Source organism: Carassius carassius, chromosome 26 (assembly GCF_963082965.1).
Source record: "Carassius carassius chromosome 26, fCarCar2.1, whole genome shotgun sequence".
Classification (NCBI taxonomy): domain Eukaryota; kingdom Metazoa; phylum Chordata; class Actinopteri; order Cypriniformes; family Cyprinidae; genus Carassius; species Carassius carassius.
This window is the reverse complement of record NC_081780.1, coordinates 26381058-26405607: the sequence shown is the minus strand read 5'-3', so window position 1 is coordinate 26405607 and position 24550 is coordinate 26381058. Positions and strand designations below refer to the sequence as shown.

At 37.3% G+C, this 24550-nt stretch overlaps 1 pseudogene; it reads left to right on the top strand.

Annotated features, from left to right (window-relative positions):
- Positions 1-749: 749 nt before the first annotated feature.
- Positions 750-22430, top strand: LOC132106095 (gastrula zinc finger protein XlCGF8.2DB-like; annotated as a pseudogene).
- Positions 22431-24550: the final 2120 nt, after the last annotated feature.

Sequence of the window (24550 nt, the reverse complement as noted above, 5' to 3'; positions counted from 1 at the left end):
TTAGTTTTTTCAGAAAATTAATTTTTTTTATAACCATAACAACTGTTTAACACATTCTGTAATGTCAATTAACGCCAGCAGATTTTAATTCCTCTTTTAACTGTATTATATCCCTCTCATATGTCCTACAGTTCATCAGCACATGCTCTCCAGTTTCTGGAAGTCCACAATGATTACATTGACCAGATTCATGTCTTGCTGTCATCTGGAGTGATTTATTATTATTATTTAGAATGTCGTGGAAAAGTTATTTCAGTAATTCACCTCAAATTCTGAAACTCATGTATTAAATAAATTCAGTGCACACAGACTTAAGTAGTTTAAGTCTTTGGTTCTTTTAATTGTGATGATTTTGGCTCTTTTTTTTTTAATCAAAAACCCACCAATTCAAGGAAGGAAATGAAGTTGTGGATATGCCAGCAAAAAACTCTACAAAGCATGAAACAGTAGATGTACAAGCACCATTAAGAGCAGAGGTCAAAACCATCATAAAGCAACATTCACTTAAAATATGGCAGGAATATTGGAAGACAGCGGATACAGGACGTCATTTATACAGTTTACAAGTAGTCACAAGCATGAGGAAGAGCAGAAGCCCAAGGGATGAGATGTTAGTCTCACGTCTCAGAATGAGTCTCACTGGTTTAAATACAACATTGCACAGAATTTAATCCGATGTTTTCTTTCACCTCTCATTTGATGTCATTTTAATATTCTCACTCCAGTGTAGTAGGGGGCGGTAATGCGCCTTTGAGATGAGCTTCCAACCGCGATTAAACCTGAAAGAAGAAGAAGAAGAGGCTCACGCGTCTGTGATTCGACTGAAGAAAGGTGAGCGCTTTTATTTTAAAAGTGTTTGAAAAAAAAAACTTGTTTACGTTCAGTAAAAAACGCTGATTACTTCTGCTGCGACCATTTCACATTTCCGTCCTAAATAGTATTAAAATACATAGCGCAGATCGATGCACGCTGTAACAGTGCGGTGGACGAGGACTCGAGTAGAACTACAAACACGCTTAACATGAGTTTAAAAACTACAAACTTCGCGGAGACCAACGGACAGAGAAAGGAGAAATGTCTAACCTGATTTATTATTTATTTTACCGATGTCCTTGCCATGTTTCCGTACCTTGATCGTGGTAATATCTTGCTGTCTGTGGATGGTCAGAGAGCTTTTCTGAATTGATCAAAAACATCGTAATTTGTGTTGCTTAGATAAAAACAAAGGTTTTACTGTTTGGAAAGACATGAGGGTGAATAAAGGGATACTCCACCCCGAAATTAAAGTTTTGTCATTAATCTCCTACCCCCACATGTCCAGCAGTGTTCGAATTGTGTCAAAGCCCCCACCCAAAACAACAACAAAAACGAATAGGCTCTAATATATATTTGTATTTATTTCATATAATAATTTAATTTACTTGTGTGTTTCAGAACGTGTTTTTGCAGCTGAGCATTTACTATATGTAAAACTCAATAAAAATCTATATACTTTGAACAGTGCACATGTATGCATTTTATTTCATTAATAAAATAATTTATCTTGAATGCAGTTACATAACCCTTTCATAGTTTCTAGCACAGTGGTTCCCAACCTTTTTCAACTCGCGGCCCACACAACCACACACATGTTTGCGCGGCCCACTTCAAAAAAATTAACTGACCCCGCTGTTGTTGGTTTAATAACTTAGTACTCAGAAGCTAGATTGTTAACTGTGTTTATTGAATGAACTAGGGCTGTGCGACATGGACAAAAAAAAAAAAAAAACATATCGCGATTTCTTTGATCAATTTTGCGATTGTGACACACACCGATATGCTTTTACAGTCATAAATGCATTCAGGATTAATTTGAAACATATTTCCAAAAGAAAACCAATTAGAGCTTTATCAAAAAGTTGTGACGTCTCTAGAACAGCCATAAGTCAAAATTATCACTATAGTAAAGATGTAACAAAATGTATAGACATGGCAAAAAAAAAAAATCCAGTGTAGTGGCCATGCATTGTTCATAGAGCTCATTAATTGTAGCGGTGCCTCAGGTGTTTGCAGTGTGTATACAGTATGTGTATGCGGTCAGCAGCGAGAGCACATTAAAATAATGCACGAGTGCGAATCTCTCTGTTCGCACGCAGATTTCCTTTGCTCTGTCACAAAACCAGACGTGCTTGCTCAGATACACGCTGCTCTGCGCGGAGAGAGTGTGCGCACTTAAAACGTGTCTCCTCTCACTTAAACTGCGTCCTGTGCACTCACAATTCTCTCTATGCTCATGTGTTAGATATTAATTATTTTTGCACGTTTTTATTTCTAGCCTTTTACCGCGTGCAGTGTGAACGCTCTGATCCGTTAACATGGGCTCAGAAAAAAGGTGCATCACAGACAGTGTGTGAACCTGGAGTTAGGCATATGCCCAGTCTGTTCTGTTCTCGCGCTAGGCGCAATGCATTCTGATTGGATCGGATAGCATACTACGGGAGGTCAGGGCCACGGAAAATCGTGCTATAAAGCGATTTAGAATTCGCAGAAAATGAACAGAAAATAATTGGCGGCCCACCACCGCGACCCACTAGGGGGCCGCGGACCAAAGGTTGAAAACCACTGTTCTAGCAGAAGTTGACATAGTTGGGCAAACTTCTATAGTGGTGAATGAGAGACTACATTAAATATACGTTTTGTCACAATACTGTTTCTACAAGAGGGAAAAAATAGAAAGAATTTGATACGATTACGATGCTGATGACCATTAATTAATTTCGATCTCTTGATTCACTATCAATTCACAGGAATAGGCCTATACTGTACTTACTTTTCTTGGGTTAAATTCAGTATTTTCTTGGATGAATTAATATGCCTCTTTGCATTGAATTTAAAACCCTTTTCTCCATTTAACCTTAAATACTACACTAATTTTATTAGGCTGTACATAATAACGGAAAATAGCATACAATTCATAACAAAAAAGGTTTATTTGCATGTTTGTCTTCGGCGTAATAATCAACGTATGTGTGTCTCACGCACAATTTGTGAGAGTTAGCAACCCTGCTTTGTCATCGTAGACACAAAAAAAGCCTTCACCTGATGAACATGTTCATCAGTAATAATGTCCTTAATTCAATTAACACTGTTTTTGAGCAGTTAGGCCCTGTGTCCACCAAAGCGTTTTTAGGCAGCTGAAAACGCCAGGCGCTCTGCTGAAAACACCCAGCTGTGAGCGCTTGAGAGCGCTTTTTTTTTCAGTTGAGACGCTTTGGTTGCTATGATACAGAATTACCGTTAAACTGTTACATGTATCTGATTTGGGAAATAATTTTTTTTTCTGACTTAAATGCTCTGGATGCTCAGACACCAGCAACATTAATTTCTCCTCCATTTTTCTCGTTGTTGCGCTTGTTGACACGTCGTTGTAACAAAATAACAGTTGTGACAGTTGATTGTTGTGGAATTTGCCCCGCCCCTCCTGCACAATGATTGGTCAGCTGACTAGAAAGTGACAGTGATAAGCGCAGCGTTTTATCCAGAGCTGATCATTCTTCAACTCTCGACGCGAGAAAAAAACGCCCAATGCTCAGCGCGAATAAGACGCGCAGCGCTCGGCACGCTCGTGGCATTTAAAAAAACGCGGCGCTCCCATTGAGAACAACTGAAAAAATACGCTAGTTGCGGTGAAAAATGCTTTGGTGAACAGGCAGCCTTAAGGTTACTAGTAGTGTTGTCAAAAGGCCCGGTACTTCGGTACCAAGTCGGTACTAAAAAAAAATTATGTGACGGTACCAGGTTTCTTTAAGTACCGGTAGTACCGAGGTCCCGTTCAAACCCGGTTCAGCAATATGATTTCCGCGAAGCAGAAAACGAGGACGGAATCTCAAAATCCAGTCATGAAAATGTAACTTACATTTTAATATGGACAGTCATGGAATTTGTCAAAGTTAGCATAAATTAAAATCTCCATATGGACCAGTATCTGTAAATGTTAAGCTGCAAAAGTTGTTTGAAATATGAATCCGTGTTCTGCGTGTCTCTGTGTGAATTAATGAATGGCAGAGACGTGCGGGTTTGTTTACTACATAGACTGAAGCGCATGACGCTTGCATTAATTTCATCATCTGAGCTTCAGAGTTCTCTCTCCATCAAGCGTTCTGAACTTTTGAGTTCATCTCAATGGACGCACAGCGCACCTGTATTTGATGCTCTGTAAACTCTTTGTGAAGGAGCACAACTCACCGTCGCTTTACTGATAGCGCTGTTTCTCACACATGCAAAGAGAGAGAGAGCGAGAGTCTTACCACGCTGAATCAACATGCTATATGTAAACTATTCTTTGTTGTCTTCTCCTGTCAAAATAATGGAGTTCATTTAGAATTATTTATATTCATTTTCAAACAAGCAGAAGACATACCGGTTTTTCTCCGGTGGGCGGAGCTAATGCGCAAATGCGCCGATCTCTTACCGTCCCTTATTTTTATTTTTAATTAGCATATTTTTGTGTTTTGCTTTGGTACCGAAATTGGTACCGAGAACCGTGGATTTTCACTGGTATCGGTACCGAATACTGAAATTTTGGTACCGTGACAACACTAGTTACTAGATTTAAACTTATTTGTTTAATTCAGAATGGGTGCAATGCTAGCTTTTTTTTCTCAGAATTACGTTAGATGGCTAATTTACAACTAACAATACGATAGTGAGCTAGCATCATAAGTTGAAAAAAAACCAACTATTGACAGACCAAGTTTATAATAAAAGTGACTGTCCGATTCTAAGATAAACACTTATTCAGTATCAGTAAATTAGGTGTACCAAACAATCATAAAACAAATAAATATTATCTTACCGTCATCGTGAGGTAAAATAGTGAGGAAGGATCACTCTGTCAGCCAATCACACAGCGATGTCGCGGCCGCAGTCTGTAAATTCAGAAAACAGTGTGTGGCGCACTTGAGCGTATTTACAGACGCACATCTAATTTGAAGTAGATTTTTATGGGAACGGCAGCGCAATTTTTTGATTAAAAAATAGATAAGGTTATGTGAAATATTGTTTCTATTTTAGTTTTAATGAAAAACCAGGGGACCCACCAAGGTCATTTTTTTAAGCCTTATGGGGGGTCCCAGACCCCCACAGCCCCCCTCAATTCGAACACTGATGTCCAGGGGTGCACATAATTTTTTCAGCCTGGTTCTCATAAGAGAACCTGGAGATTTGGTTTGGTCCTCACACTGCATATAGCGTGACCCATTAAATGCAACTATAAAAAATTAATTAATAATAGTTTTAATATTATTGCACTTTATTTATTTAGTTTTTTAAAAATTAATTAACAGAAAATAAACTAAATAATAGTGTGTGATAATATTATTAAAAATAAAAAGCAGTCCTAGTATTAAATGCAAATGCATTAATTTTATAGTAAATAAACCTAAACATTAAATGCTAATATTTACTACTACTTTGTTTGTTTGCCTCTTTAAGAAGGATCGCTTTATGTATTCCTAAATTTTAAGTTGCTTTGGAAAAAAGCGTCTAAAAATAAATAAACAAAAGCGTTTTCATCATATTCAAACTTAAAATCAGCAGGCTTTTATTTTGGCGGGTTACCGGCAAGTAAGTATACGCGCTTCCGGATTTAGCACTGCTGATTAAAGAGCGTCAGTGGATGAATGTCACTCTTGTATTGTGCTTTGAAATTGTATGAATAGCCTAGATTTATGCTTTCAGGTTGAAAATAAAACTTATATAGTACAGTTTGTGATCTAAAATGGTAATTGTGCATTAACAACTGTCAACCATGTCGGTATGCAAATGCGCTGTCAGAACATATTTATATTACGCATTTTTTATTTTGGTCGCGCATGCAGACCTGCGGACCACTTATGTGCACCCCTGCCCATGTCGATCCGAACATGTAAAAGCTCAGTTCATCTTCAGAACACAATTTAAGATGTTTTGAATGAAAACAGGGAGGCTTGGGAATGTCCCATAGACTGATGAATAAATAACCGTGTGAAAGTCCAGAAAAGTAGGAAAGGCATCTTCAGAATAATCAGTCTTCCATCAGTGATTCATTCCTGCTATACTCTTTATTTAATCATATTTTCTCTAAAATGAGTCACATATTTATAAGATATGGCTTAAATTGTATATTTAGATATTCTTTAATTGTTAAACAGATAATAGAAATAATAATAATGTTTTGTATTTTACACACCTTTTTATTGATATATTTATTAGGGCCATTACATAGTCAACGCGAGCAAGCAACGCGAGCTACGCGCTCCCTTTCATAGTCTAAACAGTGGACGCAAGCGTCACGGGCGATGCGTTTATGCAATACACCGCTCACGCAACAGGGGGTAGTAGAGTCAGGGTGATATTAAGATCACAATGGCAACTGAAGAGGAGTGTATTCTGTTGCTGATTTTACATTGGCGGCAACAAAGGCAACGCAGAGATAGGGCCGTTAAGTTCACATAATTTTTTCTCTTCGCCCGCCATTGTATTAAACCTTCTTCTTCTGTAAACACAATATACTTGATTTAATGTACAATACTTGCAATGTCGCCCCCACCGACAACGCATAGTATTGCGTGCATCGGCGCGTTGCATATCAAAAACTAGGACGACACATTTGGCTACGCACCGACGCATAATGGTGGCCGAAGCATAACGATGCGTAGCCTCGGGGATGCATATGCGTACAGATGCGTTGACTATGAAACGGCCCTTAAATTGTATTATGTCCTCAGTGCAAAGAAATCTAATTCCACAAGAAATACAAACCATGAAATAGTAAAAAAAAAAAAAAAAACCTCAAAATATGTTTATGTTATAGACTAGGCTAAACTGCCTCTAAACATCATGTGAAAATATAGTTATTATTTTTCTTTTACTATTTTCTTCAATTACCGTGTCCCTGAAGTCATTTTTTATTATATATTATATTATTATTATTTATTTTTCCCTCTGAAATTCATCTGTACAAACTGATGTATGCTTCAACTCTCTCTCCTAACCTTTTTTTTTTTTTTTTTAGTTTTTGAAATGTTATCCTGCTTGTGCCGCTCTTAAAGTTCCACCCTGTTAAGCTATATTATGGAAAATGTTTGTCCTATCAAAAATATTTAAAAACAAATCTGACATAGTTATAAAAGTTCTGTTAATCTGTAGAAGGCTAGCTAGCTAAATGTTGATCACTCAATGAGCTATGGCTAATTAAGCTCAAACTAACAGGGTGGAAATTCTAATATAATATATTTAGTGTATATAGCAAACAACGTATAGATGGTTTCAACGGCAATAACATAAACAAATGTTACTGTGCATGCACGCTTTTGTGGCCCTAACTTAACTTCCAGTAGACTTCCAAATAAAATCAATAACAACAGCCAAGTCCCTCTAGAGTAGATATTTTTGTGATAACAAACAAAATATGTTTACTGCGTAAATCAGGTGGACTTAATGAAAATGCAAATTAATTCTTTGCCAGCAGGAGATGCATAAAGTGTGAGAAATAGAGGTTTCCCCAGTAACAGCTGTAAACAAAGCAGAGCTACGCTTACAAACACTGCGTTATCAGGCATATAACAAACAAGTCTTCCTTCAGAAATAGTGATATAAAAACACCCTTGCTTCATTTTGATATTTAAACATATAAATGTAAGGTATTATTTGTAGTTAACATGCAGGACGTAACTTTACTCATGTTTATTCAGCGAAGCCTTTTTGAAAATCGATCAGTTTTAAAATCGTGGCGAGTCTCCACAAATAAATAAATGTATGGGAAACACATCCCGCAGCACAACCACCTGAGCCCAATTTCAGTCTACTCATCACCTTGACTTTAACTGCTTTTGTAGAAGGTACTGCAGCCAGACCGATATACACAACACAGACCGGAAGTTAACTTAGGTCCAGGCGCGTGCGCCCGATGAAACCGTCTATATAAGATACTGTGCAGAACCCTTAAAGGGTTAGTTAACCCAAAAATGAAAATTATGTCATTAATGACTCATCCTCATGTCGTTCCAAACCCGTATCTTCTGAACACAGTTTAAGATATTTTAGATTTAGTCCGAGAGCTCTCAGTCCCTCCATTGAAGCTGTGTGTACGGTATACTGTCCATGTTCAGAGAGGTAAGAAAAACATCATCAAAGTAGTCCATGTGACATCAGAGGGTCAGTTAGAATTAGTTAAAGCATCTAAAATGCATTTTGGCCCAAAAATAACAAAAACGACGACTTTATTCAGCATTGTCCTCTCTTCCGGGTCTGTTGTGAGCACACTGCAGTGTAGTGAGTCCGGTTTGTGAACGAATCACTTGATGTAACCAGTTCTTCTTAAACCAGTTCACCAAGTCGAACTGAATCGTTTGAAACGATTTGCTTCTCCAATAAGCATTAATCCACAAATGATTTAAGTTGTTTTTTTTTTTAATGTGGCTGACACTCCCTCTGAGTTAAAACAAACCAATATCTTGGAGTAATGCATGCACTCAAACAGTACACTGACTGAACTGCTGTGAAGAGAGAACTGAAGATGAACACAGAGCCGAGCCAGATAACGAACGAACGATTGACTCGTTCTCGAGTCAAGAACAGGTTTCATCGGTTATTTTCCTTAACTAAAGTCTGTCCGCATTTAACACATCAGCCAAACAGGAAAACTTATTGGCCGATGCCGATATATTTTAAAAAATGGCATAAATTTGCCGACATATCATACTTGGCAATATATCGGTCGATCAATATTGGGGAGTATTTTCTCCTTAAAACTGTAGTTTCCCAAAGGCAGTGTTGTCAGATTGGATGGACGGATTCCAGCCCAAAAACTCACAAAAAAACACCCAAAACTTTAACTTTGAAAATAACGTGATGGAATATATAAATTAAGATTGATAAGGGCCACTTTTAACTCCTTAAACAAAATTATGACAAAATAATATAATTATAACATTAGATACATTTCCCAGGTAAACAGGTCACACTAGGGAAAATAGCGTAACGTTACATAGAATTAGGCTACTAATCATTCGCTGACTGTGCTAATTTAAATATAGCGGTTCTCCAAACAACAGACCCGGCTCCTCTTTTTGGCACAAGTTATTCTGTATCATGTTCTACTAGTTCTGCAGCATCCATCTCCCCTGTAACGTAACACCAGAGCACTTCTGTGTTTACCCTCACCACGCCTCGCAGTGGCTGCTTACATTGTAAAGGGTCTGTCTGAAACATGGTTTCCACAGAATTTCTATGAACAACAAAAAAGTTATGTCATTTAAATCTTCCAATCAATAGAAATTAAATTTGAACACAATCAATGGGATCCTCCTGCATTCCAAGCTTCAAAACGAATCCAGAAACACCAAACACAGAATAAAAGTAGCAAAAACAACTGGCACAGTTTTCCAAGTTATACAATATATTTGTTTAATGAATGGATCTAAGTGAAAAAGAGTCACAAAAGATTCGCTGAGTCAAAATTGACGGGGCTCGTTTCCGGTCACAAGAAATGTCATTATTAAGCATGCTTTTGTGAAATACACCTCAGGGTCGCGAAATTTTAAAATCCCTGGCATTGGTAGGCACAACCTGGCACAGGTTTTGGTAGCCCAAAATTAATTTGACTAGGCTGAAATAATAATAAAAAAAAGACACCGGCTGAACTTAACTGTGGAAAAATCAGTATGATCAGCAAAAACTAGTAGCATATCTGGATATAACGATACAATAAACTTATGAAGCGATAAAATTCACAATACAGATTACACCATACATTTTTCTTAAAATTGATTTTTCTCATTTTGTAAAAAAATTATATATAAGACATTATAAATGAAAATGTGTCCTATTATTATTAGACAAAAGACAAAATGCTGCATATTTTGTGAAATGGAAATTGTAAATAATAAAACTAACTTGAAATTTTAAAACAAATCCTAAATCAAATAAAAAAAATCATACAATTAAAAGAAATATCTAAATTTATCAACAAATTTGTCTGTGCTCTATTTTAAATGGGAAGGGGACCATTTGAATAACTATCCCCAAAATATGCTAAATACAAATTATTTGGATTGTTTAATAAAAAGATTTTAAGTAAAACAGAATGGTCCGATTTTACCTTTGTGAATGTCACTCTCTGACAGCAGGTGCCACTAATTGAACACCAGGCATTTAAAGGCTGCTGCCCCTTAAAGACCGAATGTACGGATCCAATATAATAATGCACAGGAGATTTCTTTTTCCTCTGTATACGTTCACTTAAGACATAACCAACAATTATTTTGAGATAATTTTGTGTTTATTCAGAAGCTAGGATACGCGAAAGACGAATCAGTTCTGTGTAAGCGCATTGTCTGAAACACTGCTCTCAGCGCATGCTTTGAATGAGTGCGCGCAAATGGTTTAAAACGTTTGAATCGGCAAGATTTACAAACAAGTGCAAACGATCAAGTACGATCAGTTTCACCCCGTCAAGCGAGTGAACACGCGAATCAAGTTAGGAATTTTACATAACTATTCACGATAGACTGTCGGGCAGGGCGGTGATACATTAATTTTGGAGCCCGAACAATAGCCCCAGGACATCGGGCTAGCGATAAACCATTCGTTTCCACACTTGTTTCGTTAAACAAAAGAAATGATTCTTATAGAAGATTGACTAAAAAGAATCACCTGTTCATGAATCGGATCATGAACTTGCATAACCGAGCCAAAGATGATCTATTATTGAACATTTTGAATAAAGACTTCAAGTTCATCTGTAAAGCGCACAAAGCTATTGTTTGACTCTAGAAACTTTTATTTCATGCATGAGTCGTATGGATCTGTTAATTGAATGCAAAGTCAGAGTTCTAGGAGAATGTTTGTGTCGTGATGATGAGCATGTATTGCTCACTAGGAGTTGCTAAATGAACAGGCTGCTGCACAAAATTTTTTAGTTTCAGCGGAGAATCGGTCACGGTATTGGTTGAAATACCCAAACTGTTAAGTTTAATTATGAAATTAATAAATGACATCAAAATAAAAGTAATCACTGGTAATATAAAATACTTTTCAGATGTAACTGTAATCTGTCCTTATTTAATTAATGACAGAATGTTCATTTTGGGGTGAACTAACCCTTTAAAGGAACACTTTTAACTTTTATTTTTGAATGGGCTCATTTTCCAACTCCCCTAATTCCAGCATTATAATCAAGGAACTTCGCTGCCGTACTCTGGGTGCAGCAGGCGCAGTGATATGACGCAGCACCCAAAAATAGTCTGGCGCTGTGTAATATTGTGCCTGCTGCACCGTATGGCATCAAGTTAATTGATTATTACACTAGAATTAGAGTATAGTTCTCCAAACTCTTTGGTAATTTTTGAGCGAGATGCTAACGGTCTAATCAAGTTTAATTATTTATGCCAAGCTAAGCTAAAAATACTACCACCAGACCAGGAGATCGGCTGAATAGATTTGAAAAAGTTTGGAAAGTGTTCCTTTAACTGGAAATATCATGAATGCTTTGTAGTTTATAGGGAATTGAGAGCACTCCACACTTCTTCATATAAAATCTATGATGTTCATAACTTAAGGAATCTGTGATTTAATATTTTACAGATCCTTGTAACACACTATTATAAAGATGGCATTTATTAAAGAGGAGATTGAAGACATAAAGATTGAAGAAATATTCAGTCTCAATAATGAAGATACTGAGGAACAAACAAAGATGGAGTTTATTAAAGAGGAGAGTGAAGACATAAAGATTGAAGAAACATTCAGAGTCAAACATGAAGATACTGAGGAACAAACAGGTTGGTGTTTATTCTCAAAGCTGAATTTGTTCATTTGATCCTGTTTAAAATATCCACGTTCTCCTTTTGAACCTCTCACTATCATCACTAGTTACTGGACCGACACATTGATTACTTTCCCATTCAGCCCTACATCTGGAGAGCCTTGTTTTCAAAGGACAGATGTGAGCTCTAGATATTTTATGTGAGGTTTAGCGCATTCTGCTTAAAAAGTGTGCAATCTGGAGACACTGTTGCTATGGAAACAAAGATGCCAAAATGCAATCACGTGAAAATGGGCTTCTCAAATACTTAGTTTTAAATTCAGTTATAATTTGCTTATTTTTATTATTATTATAAACAGAACTCTGGCCTTTGTAATGTTACCGTATAATGTTGTTATTGTGTATTTACCTTTAAATATGGGTAAATTCCATACTTTAAGACTTAAAAGATGAATGTGAGACAAAACTACAGAATGTCACATTTTATTATTGGGTTATTCAACACACAGATGTTTTACCAGCTAAGAAGATCAGCACTTTTAGAGTTTCATCTCCCTATCTGATGTGAGCATAAGTATTGGAGCTGCCTCACGGGTCTTTCTAAGTGCTCAAAAAGTGTCCTGTTGCAATCATTCTTCAGATATTAAAAGCAGGGAATGTGTCTTATCAGTTATATCCATTGCTTCTGCATTCTAAGTCTTGCATTCGACAATGACACTCACAAACCAGGATGAAGACGAGGAAGCCGACTCTGAAAGAATAGCAAGCAATTTGGATGCTGAATGAAAAGAGAAAGTCAATTAGAACTACAGTATAAACAAAGGGTATGGAGAAATCAAGAGTTTGGAAACTACCAGCGACATCAGCAACCAACAATGACCTGATTGGCTGAGAACATCAACAGTAGTTGATGACAGAAATCATAAAAGCTGAGAAAATGATCCCTAAAATACATGTCTGTAAAATCACCAAGAAGAAAGCTGGGGTGATGCTCTGTCAATCTACATTCCGAGGGAGTTGCAAATGATCCTAAGCATACAAGCTCATCTGTAACGCCTGTTCCCACATAATCTGTCTGCAGTGCGTATGCGTTGCATATTTTTTTACGGATTCCGTAAAAATGATAAAAAAATATTTTTTAACGGATTCCAGCGTTCACACTGCAGGCGGTTGCGGTCCGTCAGTGCGTTCCAGGAGCAGTGCGTCTGCAGCAGTGCAGCGATCGTTTATGTACTGAGTTTATTTTTGCTGTGCTGCACGTGCTGAATTAAAGTGACAGCGCATTGTTCGCGAAAAAAAATTAACATGGATTGACTCGGAAATGCAGCAGTTTCACAATAAATAGTAATTAAATCCTACTGGCTTGCAAACGCAACAAATGGGTTTTTGGTTAGGTTTAAAACAGATAAACAAGCAACATAATATATGCACTTTTATGGAAGCAGAAAAACAAAGTTCATTAAGACCCGTACATACGTAACGCACGCGGACTGCATACGCACTGCAGACGGATTATGTGTGAAACAGGCGTAAAGCTTGGTGGAGGTGGTGTCATGGCATGGGCATGCATGGCTCTAGAACAGGACCTCTTCATTTTAATTAGTGTTGCCAAAAATATTGATATTTCGATAAGTATTGATACTAATACATTGTTACACCGATTCTAGCTGAGCTGTCACGTTCACTTTTCTTCAAAGGCGCGTTGACAAACACCACATGACAGCAGTGCCTGTGTCAGCTCATTCGTGCTGGTAAAACAGAAAAGTGAATAGAAAGTGGGCGATTACAGCACCCCTGCGACCGACTTTGGTTGATAAAGAACAAAGCAGTTCTCAATGGACGAGCAGTGCACCTGTGTTTGACGTACCGTGATCTCTGGTGTGAAGGCGTACGACTCGCCGACGCTTTCTCTTACACATGCAAAGTGAGAGAGAGAGAGAGAGAGAGAGAGCTAGCGTGTCTTACATACATGCAGAATTGGCGCGCTACATGTACGCGCTATACGATAATCTTTGTTGTATTTTCCTTTTTGTTGCATTTTCCTTGTTTTCCTGTAAAAATATCGGAGTTCTTAGTAGTGGTTAGAACTAATGCGCAGACAACAATCTCATTGGCTGGTGCTCACCTACTGAGCAAATCAGTTTGCCCGAACGCAGACAACCTGATTAATATTCATGAATCCGTATTATTATTATCATCATCTTATCAGTCTTATTGTTAGTTTTTCTCTTTTTTTTACAGAAACACTGAATGATCAACAAAGCACCACCATCAGTCCTAAATTCAGTTAAAATGTCTGCATTCATACATGGTTACCAAGTTTTAATTATAATTACTAAATTACTAAAAGGTTCTATCATTAATACGTGATTATCCAGATATCACATTATAATGCTTGACTGACTGATGTTAAGAGTGTACTTTCAGGTATTTAAAAAGCTGTGCCATTTTAAAAACATATATATATATATATATATATATATACACACACGTTATATTTATCTTTAATTATATTGTGTTAGTTTTTTCTCTGTGGTAGCACTTTTCGAAATCGTATCGAATATCAATATTTTTCAAGGTATCGTATTGATATTTGAAATTCCAGTGTCGTGTCAACACTCATTTTATTAATGACTTAATATATAATAGCAGTAGCAGAATGAATTTGGAAGGGTACAAAATCATCTTGGCTACCAATATTCAAGAAAATGCCACCAAACTCATTAGAAATCAATAATAATGTAGCCGATCTGACTCGAATCAGACAAATTAAAGAGTCGATTAGGACTGTGGTTGAAACACGAGCCGAATTCCTCAGTAAGGCAACAGGAAGTCATAAAACATTCTGTGCCACAAGTCCCAAGCAAGATAACCAACCAACCAAAGCTTTAACAGAACAGCTTTCAACATTAACACCACTAGAACAATTATTGACAATTTCAATTCGGAGAAGAGATTGTCAAATTTGGGGCAAGTGAGATGCAACGTCGGACATCACATGTAAACCCATGAGAGTTATACACAATATCCTTAAACTCTTCCCCCACCTAGCAGAACCAGACTGAAATTCCTAAGGGGGACGGGCTCTGAACCTCTGGTCTCCACAGAAATCTTTGTCAAAAGATAATGACACAGAAACTGTCTTTTCTACATGTATATGGACCAAGATGAACTCAAAAAGACTTATAAATGATTATCAGTCCATCGCTTCACTCAATATTCATCTATGTGTAACCCACACATTTGACTATCATGTTTATAATCCCTTATTGTGTATGTCTTTTAATAACTATTGGATAGCTTAAGGATACATATTCATGTTTCATATGTATGTGCTTGAATCTGCTTGCTTGAAACAGTCATGACCATCAGTTATTTGTCAAATGTATCATATTCTTGTTATAGGAATCGTGTCCAAAATTAGACCCTGCAAGAGCGGGAAAATTCAGACCACGTGCTTGATAAGATAACATATGATTTATGATACCCCCGAGCCAAGACAATATCTGATTGGTCAAGACAACATTTGAGGTGTGGCCAACAGGCCAGTTTAAATACTCAGGACACCATAAAATTCTGCTTTTAGTTTTTAGCTATGCTTCTTAGCTTTCTGCTTTTAGTTTTAGCTTTGCTTTTGCTATCAGTATGCTTTTAGCTTTTAGCTTTGCTTCTTAGCTTTAGCTTTTAGCCACGCTGTTAGTCATCACTATTCTTTGAGCGTGGTTCCAGCGTGCTTTGGCCTACACGCCTGCTGCTACTTAGCCACGATGAGAAGAAACACCACCTAGTCTCGCCAAACTTTACTTCTTTTCTTTTCCGTTTGAGAGTTTTGTGTTCTGAGTTAAGTTTTGTAACATCGAGTCTCCGACGTCTGACTTCGAGTGCCTTCAACCAGCGCACACAACTCTGCGTCTTCAGCCAACGCCCAACCACGGGCTTCCCAAGACGTCCCTTCAGCAACTACTGAACTTCCAGCCAATCAGTGACATCGGGAAACCCCTTTCAATGACAATAAAGGGGACTCCCTTTTCACAGGAGACGCAAGTAACTTTACCTCCAGACTGTGACCTTTACTGGTGTATCTAATATAATTTTAACCTCATTGAGGAACTCAATGCGAGGGTTAATTAAGTGATTGATGGTTGTTCATGACTATGCAATTTAACGTATTGCTGTAAACTTGGGATTCCACATTTCCATGCTCTTAAACTAATCTTTCCCTAACTTTCGATCTTCCTGCAACTTGTGTGAATGTGTGAGTGCGTGCGTTTATGTGTTAGATTAGTTTATATGTCTTATTTATCTAATAAAACCTTATTCATATTGAAAAGAGAAGTATCTTGTGTTTTGTGCTTACAAGTTAATGTCTTAAACTGTCGATCTTGTTACTGTGCTAATTGATAGTGTTTTCACTATACTTTGGATATAAATATCCAGCGCAGATTTGATGTTAAACGGCTCATTCAGTGAATCGCAGGGCGTCTCAGTGATTAGCCGTGAAACAGTGATTCTGTTCAAATTCCCTTTAAAATCTTAAATGATTCCCTTTGAGCTAAATTGACCTGTTTCCCCTACGATTAAATGTGACATTCTGTAGTTTTGTTGCATATTCATCTTTTAATCATATTTGCTAATGTCTTGACTACACAGCAGAGAAAGCTATTTTGTCTTTACTGTTTCAATACTTATTGAGGGCACTTTTTAACACTAGTGGTCGACCAATATTGTTTTTTTAATTAATTTATTTTTTTTTACAGCTGATGCTGATATCTTGGGTGGCCAATGGCCGATATAAAGCCAATATAATAAAAAAAATTATATTTAAGAAATTTGAAATAATTTGAAAATGGATTAAAACATTAAATGTGTAAAATAAACATGCTTATACTTAAATGAAAAATGGAAATTTTAATGATAAATGAAAATGAAAATATATTTCACGAATAAATATTTAATACAAATATAATTAAAAAGGCAAATGACAGTGGGCAAAAGCATTTAAAGTTGGTCAATCGCGCGTCTCTATTGAACTACTGAACTCTCCTCCTGCATTCAATTCACACGGGGCGACCAGAGAAGACATGATCACGCAGGATACAAATGCACACTTCACAAGATAGTTTGCAAGGTTTTTGAAAGTAGATCAGTAGTTATTCAAAGCAATGATTAATTGATGATCGATTTAACTGTCAATAAGAGATGCATTCGGGTAATGATTCACATCTATATTTTTTACTTGAGCCAATGAAAAATAAATAACTATTGGCTCAAATTAAAAAAATATAGATGTGAATCATTACCCTAAAGTGGTTTAATTGGATGAAGGAAACACTTTTTTTCAGTGTGCTACAGTAAGGGATTTTTTTGATCAAATTAAGTCTATGTAATTTTAAGGTAAAATAAAAATAATCATCCTATACAGAACTGATGTTTACTGCTGGCTTTTCAAATGTGTATGCAAGTTCTACTTAAAAAAAAAAAAGAAAAAAAAAAGCATTTCAGTTGTCACAGTTTAGTCTGATTCCTTTCTCATCCAACACGTGAGAAGTTAAGCTGAACATCCCGTCACTGCTTTTAGATCTTTGTTTCAGTTGTTTCTGTGATGTACTGAAATATAATTACAAGCACTTCATACGTTTCAAAGGCTTTTATCGACAATTACATGACATTTTTGCAAAGAGTCAGTAATTGCAGTGTTGGCCCTTCTTTTTCAGGACCTCTGCAATTCGACTGGGCATGCTCTCAATCAACTCCTGGGCCAAATCCTGACTGATAGCAACCCATTCTTTCATAATCACTTCTTGGAGTTTGTCAGAATTAGTAGGTTTTTGTTTGTCCACCCGCCTCTTGAGGATTGACCACAAGTTCTCAATGGGATTAAGATCTGGGGAGTTTCCAGGCCATGGACCCAAAATTTCAACATTCTGGTCCCCGAGCCACTTAGTTATCACCTTTGCCTTATGGCACGGTGCTCCATCGTGCTGGAAAATGCATTGTTCTTCACCAAACTGTTGTTGGATTGTTGGAGGAAGTTGCTGTTGGAGGCTGTTTTGGTACCATTCTTTATTCATGGCTGTGTTTTTGGGCAGAATGGTGAGTGAACCCACTCCCTTGGATGAGAAGCAACCCCACACATGAATGGTGTCAGGATGCTTTACTGTTGGCATGACACAGGACTGATGGTAGCCCTCACCTTTTCTTCTCCGGACAAGCCTTTTTCCAGATGCCCAAACAATCGGAAAGGGGCTTCATCAGAGAATAGCAGTCCATTCACTATACTTTCTGCAGAAGATCAATCTGTCCCTGATGAGAGAAGCGGCTTCTTTGCTGCCCTTCTTGACACCAGGCCATCTTCCAAAATTCTTGGCCTCACTGTGCGTGCAAATGCGCTCGCACCTACCTGCTGCCATTCCTGAGCAAGCTCTGCACTGGTGGCACTCCGATCCCGCAGCTGAATCCTCTTTAGGAGACTATCCTGGCGCTTGCTGGACTTTCTTGGACGCCCTGAAGCCTTCTTTACAAGAATTGAACCTCTTTCCTTGAAGTTCTTGATGATCCTATAAATTGTTGATTTAGGTGCAATCTTAATAGCCACAATATCCTTGCCTGTGAAGCCATTTTTATGCAACGCAATGATGGTTGCACGCGTTTCTTTGCAGGTCACCATGGTTAACAATGGAAGAACAATGATTTCAAGCATCACCCTCCTTTTAACATGTCAAGTCTGCCATTCTAACCCAATCAGCCTGACATAATGATCTCCAGCCTTGTGCTCGTCAACATTCTCACCTGAGTTAAGACGATTACTGAAATGAGCTCAGCAGGTCCTTTAATGACAGCAATGAAATGCAGTGGAAAGGTTTTTTTGGGATTAAGTTAATTTTCATGGCAAAGAAGGACTATGCAATTCATCTGATCACTCTTCATAACATTCTGGAGTATATGCAAATTGCTATTATAAAAACTTAAGCAGCAACTTTTCCAATTTCCAATATTTATGTAATTCTCAAAACTTTTGGCCACGACTGTACACTTGTGCAGGGTGAGGACAGGTATGCTTGCGCAACTTCAGTGAGCGCAGGAAAGGGGCTTTTATTTGTGCGCCAGTACACCAACGGCTGTTCGGTTCCTACTATCTGTGCCTCAGACGTGTAGCTCTGACCTTCCAGTGCTGAACGGCTGCCCGTGTCCTGCACACAGATTTCTAAATGCTTCCAAACAACTGACATGATCGCGAATGATTACAATGTAGTCTGTCCATGCGGGTGCACTTCTGGGAAAATTGGCCCAAAAAAAGACAAAAAAGCGGCCGATTGCCAATCGCATATTTTAAGCAAAAACTGCCTGGTTCCGATTTATGGCAGGTAAACCGGTGCATCCCTATTTAAAATACAACAATGAGCACCACAAAACCATTTAAAGAGGCGCGTTCACGTTCAGCGGACTCCGTGCGGGATAGGAAACAGTCAACAAAGTAAAATGACCTCAAACGCACGCTCTCTACATTTTACCAAATGATCATAATCACATCCAGGGGCGTCATGCATTCATGATTTTTGAGGGGGCACATGGGGGGGGGATTAGTCATGGTTGTCATGTGACACAGCAGCTACAATAGCACTGTATAACTGATATAGGCTTATGTTTTATTTGTTTTATTTTCTTTCTATTCAAAACAATTCCAAACATGCTTAATATATCAGGAAATATCTCGATTCTCAAATATGTGTAAGTGAACGCTTTTTGCACCTTTATAGATTGTTATTTGATCAATAAATGGTGATGGGCAAAGTACTGTAATCTATTAACTATACATAAAACCCAGACTTTTTACTTAAAGGCAGGGTAGGTAAAAAATGTATAAAAAAACATTTTTTCCAAATTTGTTTAAACTTTATGTATATATCAATACATAATTAAAATGTAAGTACTCTGAAAAAGTAAGTATAAAAATCGAGTGTCTGTAGACCTATCACGACTGTTTTAAAGACAGCTCATTATTTCCATTCACTCCACCCCCTCCCTTCTGGGCTCCTTCCAAAGCCTCTACTACGGCTCGCTAAGTAATGTTATGTTAGCTATATTACGCAGCTATGTGTGCTAATGACACATGCTTCATGAAAAAAAATATATATATATATGTATGATCAAAATACAAAAAGAAAGATAAACCTGTCCAGCAGAAATAAAGCCATTAAGGAGTCACTTTTCAGCCCCTTGAGTTCCCTCAGTTCTCGCCATCGCTGGAAACCACGCCGATATTAACTCGCATTTTATTTCTTTGTTTATCCAAAGACTTTTTGTTCATTGCCTTTTCTTGTACTGTTACTGTCTTCCTTTTTTTGCCTGGTTTGCCTTCACTAACTGCATAGGCCGGTACTGTGAATTTTGCTTGCTGTTTCTCTGCCATTGTTTTGGTATTCCTAGGATCCGTGCCTCTTGAATTCCTCAAATCAAACGTGCGCGCGCAAGTGGGCAGGTCTTGTGTGGCAAAAGGGTAAACGGTCTAGAGTCACTCGATTTTTATACTCTTTTTATCAGAGTACTTACATTTTAATTATGCATTGATATATATAGAAAGTTTAAACAAATTTAGAAGAAAGTTGTTTATACATTTTTTTACCTACCCTGCCTTTAAGTGCCATATATGGGTGTCATGCCATAAAATATTTTTAATATGGCTGAATTTGCAATTAATGTAAATTTTTATAACAATATTGTAAGTTACTTAATTTAATGGTATTTTACAGAGAGTAAAGAACATTTACATTATCAGAGAACATTGTCATTCAGTCTAGCCAGAGTTCAGGCACACTCAAAAACTCCCATTAAAATCACTGAAGCACTTTACATTATGAAATGAATATCTTAGTTACATTCTTACACACATCTGCACTTTTTGTTGTTTCTGATGAGAGAATTCGCTAAATAATTCAGTCAGTGAGCAAGTGAACAAAACACCGCTTTTCAGGGATGACTCTTCTGCACGTCTCTGATTGGCCATTGCATTCATAAGCGCAACAGAATCGTTTCTGATTGGTTATCATTTAGCGTTGTACGAATGCGTCTGTCTCTGGTGTGATTGTATCAAATATATAAAAAATTTATTATTCAGCTTTTTTTTTGTCGTTTCAAGGGCACGTGCCCCCTCACTTTGAATGGACATGATGCCTCTGATCACATCTAATCATTTTGTCTAAAACCCATTCAATTAGAGTAAAAACGCGGTATGTGTGTGTGGCTTTTGCACATCCTGTTATCCCGTTGACTGCGTGGCTGCAGTAGATGCATTTTGCAGCATTAAGGTTAAGGATTAATCGATTAATTGATCGTTAATTTAAACGACGATCGATCATGGAAATGATCAAAAATTGACATCCCTGATATAAATGCATATTTGCTGAATGCTGAGGGCAAACGAGAAAGTATTATAATGTTTGCCTTTCTAATGCTACAACATGAAAAATAAAAGTCCCACTTCATACAAAGATTTATCAGCTGATGCTTATAATTAAAAAATGGCAAATATCGTCCGACCACTATTTAACACCTTTAATAGCTTAGTGTGTATAAGATCTACAGGTTGTTGGTTTTGATGTTTGTTCTTTGTGCCGTTAAAATGGTGTTAATCTGGATGTCTTTTTTTTTGCATTAGACCTGATGACACGGAAAGAGGGGAGTCAAGAACTCAATGAAAAGGAAGATAATATTCAGCATGAGAAATATAAATTCATTACTGGAGAAAAATCATTTAGTTGCTCACCTACTGAAAAGACTTCACAAAAAAGAGCTCAAAAGACAGCAGACAGAAGTTATTTCACCTGCCAACAATGTGGGAAAAGATTCAACAGAAAAGGAAGTCTTGAAGTCCACATGAGAGTTCATACTGGAGTGAAGCCTTTCTCCTGCAAACTGTGTGGAAAGAGCTTCATTCAAAAACCAAACCTTAGAGTCCACATGAGAATTCATACTGGAGAGAAACCTTACACATGCCAACAATGTGGAAAGAGTTTTACACAAAAACGAACCCTCGTTTTCCACATGAGAATTCACACGGGAGAGAAACCTTTCTCCTGCAAACTGTGTGGAAAGAGCTTCATTCAAAAACCAAACCTTAGAGTCCACATGAGAATTCATACTGGAGAGAAACCTTACACATGCCAACAATGTGGAAAGAGTTTTACACAAAAACGAACCCTCGTTTTCCACATGAGAATTCACACGGGAGAGAAACCTTTCTCCTGCAAACTGTGGAAAGAGCTTAATTCAAAAACCAAACCTTAGAGACCATATTAGAATTCATACTGGAGAGAAACCTTTCACCTGCCAACAATGTGGAAAGAGTTTCACTCACAAAGGAAACCATGAAAAACATATGTGAACTCATACTGGAGTGAAGCCTTTCTCCTGCAAACTGTGGAAAAAGTTTCATTCATAAAAAACCAAACCTTGTTAACCACATGAGAATTCACTCCGGAGAGAAACCTTACACATGCCAACAATGTGGAAAGAGTTTTACACAAAAAGGAACCCTCGTTAACCACATGAGAATTCACACTGGAGAGAAGCCATGAGTTTTAAAAATAAAGTAGATTTATTTATTAGAGCAGGTCACATGTCTGTTTTTTAAAGTGTCCTCATTTTGTGTCCCGTTCAAAAGTTTTAAATGCATCTAAGGTAGGGGTGGTAAATTTGAGCTAAAATTCATATCACAATGTTTTACACTGTCCAGGTGATATCATTATTACAAGTGCTGGTCATATAATTAGAATATCATCAAAAAGTTGAATTATTTCACTAATTTCATTCAAAAAGTGAAACTTGTATATTATAGTCATTCATTACACACATTATATTTGATGATTATAATTGACAACTAAGGAAAATCCCTAATTTAGTATCTTTATCTTTATTTAGTAGAAAATTTGAATATTGTGAAAAGGTTCAATATTTAAGACACCTGGTGCCACACTCTAATCAGTTAATTAACTCAAGACACCTGCAAAGGCCTTTAAATGGTCATCTGCTGGTGTTGGTCCACTGTGTTTTCTGAGGTCCAAGGTCAACACAGCCATATACCAGGAAGTTTTAGAGCACTTCATGCTTCCTGCTGCTGACCAAGTTTATAGAGATGCAGATTTCATTTTCCAACAGGAGTTGGCACCTGCACACTGTGCCAAAGCTACCAGTACCTGGTTTAAGGACCATGGTATCCCTGTTCTTAATTGGCCAGCAAATCGCCTGACCTTGTGAAGAAGAAGATGCGATATGCCAGACCCAAGAATGCAGAAGAGCTGAAGGCCAATATCAGAGCAAACTGGGCTCTCATAACAACTGAGCAGTTCCACAGACTGATTGACTCCATGCCACGCTGCATTGCTGCAGTAATTCAGGCAAAAGGAGCACCAACTAAATATTGAGTGGTGTACATGCTCATACTTTTCATGTTCCTACTTTTCAGTTGGCCATGATTTCTAAAAATCCTTTCTTTGTATTGGTCTTAAGTAATATTCTAATTTTCTGAGATTTTGAATTTGGGATTTTCCTTAATTGTTATAACAATTAAATTATAAGCTTATAACCAAGTTATAAATTCCTTAAAAAGTTTGAAACATCAACATTAAAAAAAATAAACACTTGAAATATATCAGTCTGTGTGTTATGAATGAATATAATATGATGATATTCTAATTATATGACCAGCAGTATGACCTGTATATTGCAGTATGAGATAAAGTAACACGCAAAATATTTTAACCTAAATATTTTAATAATATAACTAGAAAAAGTGAGAGCTTGGACAAAGATCTGAAAAGTATTTTTATTGTGCCATTGTTTTTCACAAAAAGTGCAAAATGAGCTATGCCAGTATGAATTAAATTAAATTAAAAAACTGTGTTTTGAGTAGGCTAGTGGTTCCCAAACTTTTTTTGCCAGCTCCCCTTTTGTAGAAATTTTTTTTTCACGGACCCAACCCCTCAATTTACATTATTTGCATGTTTTAACAAATGCTACTGTATTTCTGTGATCAAAGCTGAATTTTCAGCATCATTCCTCTCTTCAGTGTCACATGATACTTCAGAAATCATTCTAATATGCGGATTTGTTGCTCAGTAACCGTTTCTGATTAGTTCCAATGTTGTAGACATTTGTACTGCTCAATATTTTTGAGGAAACCATTTTTTTTCACAATTCTCTTATGAATATTTGAAATTGTTCTTTGTGTCAGAGTGCTGGAGTTCATCAGAAATAGAAGACTCCAAGACTTCAAATGTGTGTCAAATAAGAGACCAAAAATGTGCAGTGTTGGGGGTTCTCCAGGACCAGGATTGGGGACCAGTGGATTAGACATTTCAAAATTCCAGTTTTCCGCGCTTGTTTTAAATTAAAACTGTTTTTTTATCTGGCTGGTATTGGCATTTTGGTTACACAATAAATTGAATTTAATTTCCATTTAATTAATTGTAACCTATTGTAATTCATGGCTGGGATGCTTATGGCTATATAAGCAAGCAAATCGCCAGAGGAAATCAGGTCATACGACTGAAGAGACGACACTGAAGCCGCAGCCTTGCGGCATGGCATACAACGCAGTACTCTTTCCGTATCTCAGGGAACAGCTGAGTACGTTCCCTTTTGATACTTCAATCATACTGCGTATGGGGAACAAATTCAACCGCACCGCGCCATGGTAGGGAACGACAAGACTTATCATAGGGGTCCAGTGTCATGCTGTCTGGTCTCTGTTTCCCTGAGTCTCCACTA